This window comes from Dermacentor andersoni, chromosome 4, assembly GCF_023375885.2.
Source record: "Dermacentor andersoni chromosome 4, qqDerAnde1_hic_scaffold, whole genome shotgun sequence".
Classification (NCBI taxonomy): Eukaryota; Metazoa; Arthropoda; class Arachnida; order Ixodida; family Ixodidae; genus Dermacentor; species Dermacentor andersoni.
The window spans coordinates 138,106,570-138,116,570 of record NC_092817.1 but is presented as its reverse complement, the minus strand read 5'-3'; positions in this window follow the sequence as shown (position 1 = coordinate 138,116,570).

Genomic DNA, 10,001 nt, shown 5'->3' with positions numbered 1-10,001 from the left:
AACTTGTGAATGCTGTAATGTAATTCAACATGTTTGTTTGCTTCATTATGTGTAAACCATTATATCTCGTTAACCTTTCACATTTCACCATTTCATCAACATTTCATGATATCTGTCTACTTGTTTCCTTGTGTCAGTTATTGTTAGAACACTGCCTCTAAGCTATATTTCACTTCCCATGATTTGCTTTGTTTTTAATTCAGTACATGATGTAATTCTCTACAGCGTTCTGCCATGTTTTCAGTTGACTTGTTTTCGTGCATTAATATTTGTTAACAATTCTACCTTTTTGCTGTATTCGCATTAACCTGAATTGCTTTGTTACTTTTATTTGTTCAAAACGCAATTCTGTGTACTATCATATAATGTTTCGGTTTCTTTGCTGTCATGTAATTATTTGTAGACAACTTTAAAACTTTGCTGCATTTGCTGTAACCTAACTTATTTTGATCTTTCTAATTAGAACAGGAGGTCCCCCTACAGCCTTGAGCTTTGGGACCTCCTTCTATATACCTTGTTACTGTGATTTTATTTTCGTGAGTGAATAAATAAAATTATTCTTCTTCTTAAGATGAAAAATGTCACGAAGATTGCACCTGCAGACTGCCCTTTCCAGGCACTATTGAAAGGCCAGTACGCCCGGTTAATAATGGTAAATTCCTTAATATGAGCTACATGCGAAGCAGTTTGTGGAAACAACCAGAATTGAGGCCTACATCGAGATGAAAAGCCACTACACCATGCTTGTCGGTGGCCTCGCTTACAAAGAACCAAAAGTCACAGCGTGGTAAACAACAGCAGAGGTATCATGGTCGACGAAAAATAGCATGCATTCAGGCTAATATGCTTAGCGAAAAAGGGTACCTCGAGAGCCGCGTACGAGGAAGGAGTCATGGTTTTGTGTGCTATATCGAGGTTACCTTGTCGGCAATCTGCTATCGCATTCTGCCGCGTACACTTGCCTTGAACGATGATAAAAAGGGGCAATCGAGCTATGTTGAAGGGTATGCATTTCAGCTGGTAGGAACCACAACAGAAACATATGACAAAGCGAAGGGTCCAATTCACATCCATGGGAATACCTTCCTCTGATTTAGTGAAATGCATGAGTAGCTTGCGAATGGCACCACAACTTTCCTAGAAGCGGAAGGCTTCTAACTTCAATCATGCGCTTTTGTGATAGTAATTTCAAACAATGGTGCGACATTTTTAAAGTGCTTCGCAAGTCATCATCATCATCATCCTCATCAGCCTAGTTACGCCCACTGCAGGGCAAAGGCCTCTCCCATACTTCTCCAACTACCCCGGTCATGTACTAATTGTGGCCATGTTGTCCCTGCAAACGTCTTAATGTCATCTGCCCACCTAACTTTCTGACGCCCCCTGCTACGCTTCCCTTCCCTTGGAATCCAGTCCGTAACTCTTAGTGACCATCGGTTATCTTCCCTCCTCATTACATGTCCGGCCCATGCCCATTTCTTTTTCTTGATTTCAACTAAGATGTCGTTTACCCGCGTTTGTCGCCTCACCCAATCTGCTCTTTTCTTATCCCTTAACGTTACACCCAGCATTCTTCTTTCCATAGCTCGTTGCGTCGTCCTCAATTTCAGCAGAACCCCTTTCGTAAGCCTCCAGGTTTCTGCCCCATATGTGAGTACTGGTAACACACAGCTGTTGTACACTTTCCTTTTGAGGGATAGTGGCAACCTACTGTTCATGATTTGAGAATGCCTGCCAAACGCACCCCAACCCATTCTTATTCTTCTGGTTATTTCAGTCTCATGATCTGGATCCGTGGTCACTACCTGCCCTAAGTAGATGTATTCCCTTACCACTTCCAGTGTTTCGCTACCTATCGTAAACTGCTGTTCTCTTCCGAGACTGTTAAACAGTACTTTAGTTTTCTGCAGATTAATTTTCAGACCCACCCTTCTGCTTTGCCTCTCCAGGTCAGTGAGCATGCATTGCAATTGGTCTCCTGAGTTACTAAGCAAGGCAATATCATCAGCGAATGGCAAGTTGCTAAGGTATTCTCCATCAACTTTTATCCCCAATTCCTCCCACTCCAGGCCTCTGAATACCTCCTGTAAACATGCTGTGAATAGCATTGGAGATATCGTATCTCCCTGTCTGACGCCTTTCATTGTAGGGATTTTGTTGCTTTCTTTGTGGAGGACTACGGTGGCTGTGGAGCCGCTATAGATATCTTCCAGTATTTTTACATATGGCTCATCTACACCCTGATTCCGTAATGCCTCCATGACTGCTGAGGTTTCGACTGAATCAAACGCTTTCTCGTAATCAATGAAAGCTATATTTAAGGGTTGGTTATATTCTGCACATTTCTCTATCACTTGATTGATAGTGTGAATATGGTCTATTGTTGAGTAGCCTTTACGGAATCCTGCCTGGTCCTTTGGTTGACAGAAGTCTAAGGTGTTCCTGATTCTATTTGCGATTACCTTAGTAAATACTTTGTAGGCAACGGACAGTAAGCTGATCGGTCTATAATTTTTCAAGTCTTTGGCGTCCCCTTTCTTATGGATTAGGATTATGTTAGCGTTCTTCCAAGATTCCGGTACGCTCGAGGTTATGAGGCATTGCGTATACAGGGTGGCCAGTTTCTCCAGAACAATCTGACCACCATCCTTCAACAAATCTGCTGTTACCTGATCCTCCCCAGCTGCCTTCCCTCTTTGCATAGCTCCTAAGGCTTTCTTTACTTCTTCTGGCGTTACCTGTGGGATTTCGAATTCCTCTAGGCTATTCTCTCTTCCACTATCGTCATGGGTGCCACTGGTACTGTATAAATCTCTATAGAGCTCCTCAGCCACTTGAACTATTTCATCCATATTAGTAACGATATTGCCGGCTTTGTCTCTTAACGCACACATCTGATTCTTGCCTATTCCTAGTTTCTTCTTCACTGTTTTTAGGCTTCCTCCGTTCCTGAGAGCCTGTTCAATTCTATCCATATTATAGTTCCTGATGTCCGCTGTCTTACGCTTGTTGATTAACTGAGAAAGTTCTGCCAGTTCTATTCTAGCTGTAGGATTAGAGGCTTTCATACATTGGCGTTTCTTGATCAGATCTTTCGTCTCCTGCGATAGCTTACTGTTTTCCTGTCTAACGGCGTTACCACCCACTTCTATTGTGCACTCCTTAATGATGCCCATGAGATTGTCGTTCATTGCTTCAACACTAAGGTCCTCTTTCTGAGTTAAAGCCGAATACCTGTTCTGTAGTTTGATCCGGAATTCCACTAGTTTCCCTCTTACCGCTAACTCATTGATTGGCTTCTTGTGTACCAGTTTCTTTCGTTCCCTCCTCAAGTCTAGGCTAATTCGAGTTCTTACCATCCTGTGGTCACTGCAGCGTACCTTGCCGAGCACGTCTACATCTTGAATGATGCCAGGGTTCGCGCAGAGTATGAAGTCGATTTCATTTCTAGTCTCACCATTCGGGCTCCTCCACGTCCACTTTCGGCTAACCCGCTTGCGGAAAAAGGTATTCATTATCCGCATATTATTCTGTTCTGCAAACTCTACTAATAATTCTCCTCTGCTATTCCTAGAGCCTATGCCATATTCCCCCACTGACTTGTCTCCAGCCTGCTTCTTGCCTACCCTGGCATTGAAGTCGCCCATCAGTATAGTGTATTTTGTTTTGACTTTACCCATCGCCGATTCTACGTCTTCATAAAAGCTTTCGACTTCCTGGTGATCATGACTAGATGTAGGAGCGTAGACCTGTACAACCTTCATTTTGTACCTCTTATTAAGTTTCACAACAAGTCATGCCACCCTCTCGTTAATGCTATAGAATTCCTGTATGTTACCAGCTATTTCCTTATTAATCAGGAATCCGACTCCTAGTTCTCGTCTCTCCGCTAAGCCCCGGTAACACAGTACATGCCCGCTTTTTAGCACTGTATATGCTTCTTTTGTCCTCCTAACCTCACTAAGCCCTATTATATCCCATTTACTACCCTCTAATTCCTCCAATAAGACTGCTAGACTCGCCTCACTAGACAGCGTTCTAACGTTAAACGTTGCCAGGTTCAGATTCCAATGGCGGCCTGTCCGGAGCCAGGTATTCTTAGCACCCTCTGCAGCGTCACAGATCTGACCGCCACCGTGGTCAGTTGCTTCGCCGCTGCTGGGGACTGAGGGCCGGGGTTCGATTGTTGTATTCATATAGGAGGTTGTGGCCAAGTACTGCACCAGGGTGGCCAATCCTGCTCTGGTGAGAGAGTGCGTTACCGGTTCTGGTCACCGGGATCAGGCCCGCACTCCAGGCTTCGCAAGTACGTCCAACTAAATGCAGTACGAGGTGCCCATGTCTTTCTTGATTGGAATCTTACTTGTCTCTTCGCTCATATGGTTATTCGCATAGCGCTCGGTTTTTATTGCGATTAGTATTTTTGCCTGCTGAGGCCGTCGTGAGCCTATCTATATATCTATCTATCCATCATAAAGTAAGCGTTAAAGCGCACTTACTTATTAAGGCGAAAGCCTCAAGTGGCTACTATCCCGAATGGCCTTAAAAACGCGTCGTCAGGTCCAATGGTACAAAAACTATCAGCAGTAATGGCTCATACGCCCATAAGAAAAAAAGAATGCAACAGCTCATTACACCCGCCATGCACAGGCTACAAGCACTCAGCAAAATGAAGTATACACTGATACATTCATCTGGATAACGCACACAACGTACAGAAACAAGGCGTCAAGTCGAGTGGTACAAAAAAAAATAACACGTAACCTTCTGAATGAGTCATACGCATCCCATAAGCAATGGCTTATAGCCCCGTAAAAAAAACAAAAAAAAAACGGAATGCCTCATACCCCCATAAGGCTGCGCCTACAAGCACTCAGCAAATGAAGTGAACTGTGCGTACAACCATTGAAGTCACCCCTACAACACACAGAACAGCAAACTTTTTTTTTATTGCAATAAAGACTTGCCCTTAAGGCATAATTCCTGGAGCGTATATGTGTATTATATGTGTGCTGTGAGGCCTGTGTTGTGTATGAATTGAAGCAGTGTTTTGTGGAATCTATTGTCATGTATCCAGCGGTCATAGCTGGTTGTCACACTGTAGCGGAGGCCGGCTTGCAGTAGGAGACGCGAGCGTTCCGATTGCGAACCCGTACATGTCCATATTAGGTGGTATGCATCTGCTTCCACCACAGGAACGGAGCAGTACGGACACGTAGCACCGAGCGGTAAATGCGACCAGTTCCACCTTGAGACAACAACCGGTGTAAGGGCCACCCCGGCCCGAAGCCTCCTAAGCACAACTTCCTCCGCCCTAGTAAGGTGAAGGGGGAGGGAGCAGACACACGGTGAGATAAGAGCGCGTGTGTCCTGCCGGAGAACATTTTTACGGGCTCGGAGCGAGTTACGGGGTTGGGGTGGGAGGGGAATAGGTGGATGATCAGGATTAGGAGGGCAGTGTGCCTGCTGGTCAGCAGCAATGTTGTGAGGGTTCGCTGAATGGCCTTGAATCCAGTGTACCTTGACGCAAGTTGCTGTTTTACTATTCATAGTGTGTATTGTCTCGCAGATTTCCATCGCCTTATCAACCTTCTTGAGTTCCTGAATGGCCGCTAAAGAATCAGTGAAGATATCTAGTTGCTTGATGGTAGGCAGCTTAGATGTCGCATCTTGCACAGCGTCGTGGATGGCTTGAAGTTCCATTACTAGAGCGCTGGCTTCCGTAGATAAATAGCGCTGGTGGCCGCTGATGAAATTATGCGTAGTACTCAAGAATCATGTCCTTCCGCCGTCTGGGAGAATGGCAGCATCTGTATAGACTTTGCAGATGTTAGCGCATGATGAATCGACGATGTTGTGTTCGTCAATAATACCTGTTCTATCGCTGCGTCGTAACTTCGTTGGCTTATTAGTTGTGATGCTGGTGAATTCCCAGGGAGGCATTGGATAGAGCTGATTGTCAATCCGAGAGCCGCGTTGAAAATGAGCATGCAACGCAGCGACAGCCGGAACAAGTTGCTTTTTTTATTTCACGTGCTTTTTCACGTTGCAAAATTAGCTCTGATATTGTGTTAAGCTGGGCATGTTCCTGTAAGGTTGTTATCGGAGTGATGCGAGGCAGTGCTGTGATTGTGCGCATAGCATCGCGATTAATCGTCTCCAACTGTGCCAGCTGTGCCAAAGTCAGCCGTTGAAATTGCGCCTGATATAAAATTCGTGGCTGCAAGACTGTACGCACCAACCGTCGAGCTACGTCAGTACGAGCTCCAGCTGCTTTTGCTGCAATGCGACGAATAAGGTGAAGGGTTTTTGTCGAACTCTGGTTTTACGGAGCCAGTGTGCACCACTGCCGGAGTGGTGAATATCGAGACCCAGTATGCGGTCCTCAGAAGCCTCAGAGATTGTCACTGCGCCGAGTCTAAATGTAAACGGGTGCTGCGTGATTCTTGTGCGTCCTTGCTGAGAAGATGCAACGTTGAGCCGATAAGAAACGTCGTTTGTGCAAATCTGACCATGCTATAAGAGCGCACGAAACCACAGCTAAGCGCCGAAATCTAGTCGAAGAAGCCGAACTGGCGAACGCAGCCACGCGACCATGTGAGACGGCACATTACCAATTATGCAGCAGGCTTTCGCCTACACATGTTACACGAGTGCATCACGTTGCCGAAAGCTTTACAGGGGTCCTTCTTGACTGCCCTTTTTCCTCCTTTTCCTCCTGTCCCTCATGTCTCTTTTCTCGTCTTCTTCGTCGAAACTTCAGATACTCCTGGACTTCGGTTTTCATATCTCCTTGGATTATAGGGTAGGACGTTTCCTACTTTTGCTATTTCGCTTTTTCACACTGGTTCCAAAGAGCGCAGCTATTTTTGAATTGCTTCTTGTTTCATGGTCCTTAGTACTGTGTAGGTACCAGAAAGCCTTGACCTTGGTCCTCTAAACTTCTTCGGACTAAAATTGTATCTCCAGGCTCTATTGAGACATCTTTGAATTATTTCGCAGATCTTAGTGCTTCTCTAGGTTTGATATGTAGCCTATAGGCTCCTCTTTCCTGCTGTAATTTTCAGCGGTTCCAAGGTCTCAATCGGCCGGCAGCCAAGTGGTTTTGCCTGAGGCAGCAAACTTAGGCTTTCATCCTAATCCCCTCGTATGAGAATGGGTGTGGTGCCCGACTACTGCTTCAGGGGCACGCTTCCGTCCACCGCGGAAATGAGAATATATTGCAATAAATCTCTTCAAGTACCAAATGAACCTCTCATTTAGCCGTTTCCTTCAGGTTGGCACGGTGCGGCAAATGTAACGGTAATTTTTCTTTCACGGACCAATTCCTATAACTACCTATTGCGGAACACTGGCCCGTTTTTGGACACTACCACCTTGCTGTCCTTGAACATATTTCACTCCGTAACGGCAGAACAGAACTGGAATCTTCTTTCCTGGCTTTGCAGCTGCCATGTGTGTAAATTCATTTGGGGCAACAAAGAATGCTTCAGTCTTGCTGACTTCCTCACCTCGCTTTGTGTCTCGGCAAAATCTAGATCAGATACATCAAATGGTACTTAATGATGACCCTTTGATTGCCTCTTGCACCATACACTTGGCCTCGTTAACCTGGCACTGGCGACAAGTTTGGACGTGGTTCTTGATAGCTTTCTTTCATATTATTGCACATGAATTATCTTTTTATCTTCTTATCATTTTCCCAGAATTCATCGTGTTCTCCTGAATGTGGATTGTCATGTCATAGCTTCAACACCTTTGGCACCAAGCTTCCTGGCATTCGGAACTTTCCGTTATCACAAGTCAAGTCCTCGGTGCCATCGAACAGGCTGTAAACGCGTATATAAGAGAGGTGTTCACTTCTGTGATGTGGAGCCTGGAAAGAGCAGCTGTGTCAGAGAGCTTAACATCGGGTGGATGGCTTACTTCGAAAGTGAACGATTGTATTTCACTGATCCAATGCTCCCCGTGATTATTCATCATCATCATCATCATCATCAGCCTCGTTAGGCCCACTGCAGGGCAAAGGCCTCTCCCATACTTCTCCAACTACCCCGGTCATATACTAACTGTGGCCATGTTGTCCCTGCAAACTTCTTAATCTCACCCGCCCACCTAACCTTCTGCCGCCCTCTGCTACGCTTTCCTTCCCTTGGAATCCATTCCGTAACTCTTAATGACCATCGGTTATCTTCCCTCCTCATTACGTGTCCTGCCCATGCCCATTTCTTTTTCTTGATTTCAACTAAGATATCATTAACTCGCGTTTGTTCCTTCACCAAATCTTCTCTTTTCTTATCCCTTAACGTTACACCTATCATTTTTTTTTCCATAGCTCGTTGCGTCGTCCTCAATTTAAGTAGAACCCTTTCCGTAAGCCTCCAGGTTTCTGCCCCGTACGTGAGTACTGGTAAGACGCAGCTGTTATAAACTTTTCTCTTGAGGGATAATGGCAACCTGCTGTTCATGATCTGAGAATGCCTGCCAAACGCACCCCAGCCCATTCTTATTCTTCTGATTATTTCAGCCTCATGATCCGGATCCGCAGTCACTACCTGTCCTAAGTAGACGTATTCCCTTAACACTTCCAGTGCCTCACTACCTATCGTAAACTGCTGTTCCCTTCCAAGACTGTTAAACATTACTTTAGTTTTCTGCAGATTAATTTTTAGACCCACCCTTCGGCTTTGCCACTCTAGGTCAGTGAGCATGCATTGCAGTTGGTCCCCTGAGTTACTAAGCAAGGCAATATCATCAGCGAATCGCAAGTTACTAAGGTATTCTCCATTAACTCTTATCCCCAATTCTTCCCAATCCAGGTCTCTGAATACCTCCTGTAAACACGCTGTGAATAGCATCGAAGACATGGTATCTCCCTGCCTGACGCCTTTCTTTATTGGGATTTTGTTGTTTTTTTTATGGAGGACTACGGTGGCTGTGGAGCCGCTATAGATATGGAGCCCCGTGATTATGTTCGGTTAATTCCAAGAGGGAGCTTAACGCTCGGTTTGCAGTGAAAAGCCGAAAGTGGTAACGCTCTATGCAGCTTCTGAAAGACCGCAGTGCCTTAGCAAATATGATGTACGCGTTAAAATAGACTCCTTCATTTACACGCGTCTATCTTGACCGCCCTGTCTCATCACCGTGTCCATCCTGTCTCTTCAGTCCTCTTTTTCTTCGCAGGAAAATCAATCAATCAATCAATCAAACTATCTATCTATCTATCTATCTATCTATCTATCTATCTATCTATCTATCTATCTATCTATCTATCTATCTATCTATCTATCTAAGCGCTCACCCCGACCCAGTGCCCCATGTTGTTTAACCGCTTGAGCCACTAGGTACTAGCTCGTGGTCGTTGTCATTCCTGCTTCGAGACCTGACTCTTATCAAGTCGTTTTCCTCACGCCTTTTACGCCTACCTTCCGGCCAAGTGTCTGTAATAGCATGGGCCACTAGACGTGTGCCCCTGGTAGGGACGCCGTCGAACTCGTTCCATTGTCATCATCTGAGCTATGTCTTCCTACTCGTCATGTCATCCTCGTCATGCCGTCGTCGTAACAATGGCTTGATGCATTCATTCCATACCATCGTCGTCATGTCATCATCGTTACTGTAATATCGTCATTTTTGCATCCTCGGCTCACGCTCGTGCTGCTGTCGTCGTCGCATCGTAATAATCATACAGTCGTCATACATTCGCTTTGGTGGCAAGACACGATGCCATCGTGGTCGTTCCCTCGTTGTCACTCTAGATTCTTCATCCGATTATTGTCATGCCTTTGTCTTCAAACATTGAAATTCAAATGTATGTCATTGTCGTCACAGACCGGTCGTCATCTAACTGTTCTTACCCCGTTGTCATGCTATCGTCGTCTTCAGACAGTCGTCGTGATGTATACTTTTAATACTATCATCACGATGCATCGTGGCCGTTGGATTGTCGTCTTCAAAATTTCTTATCCGACTCTTATCGTACCGTTGTCGACACGATTTCG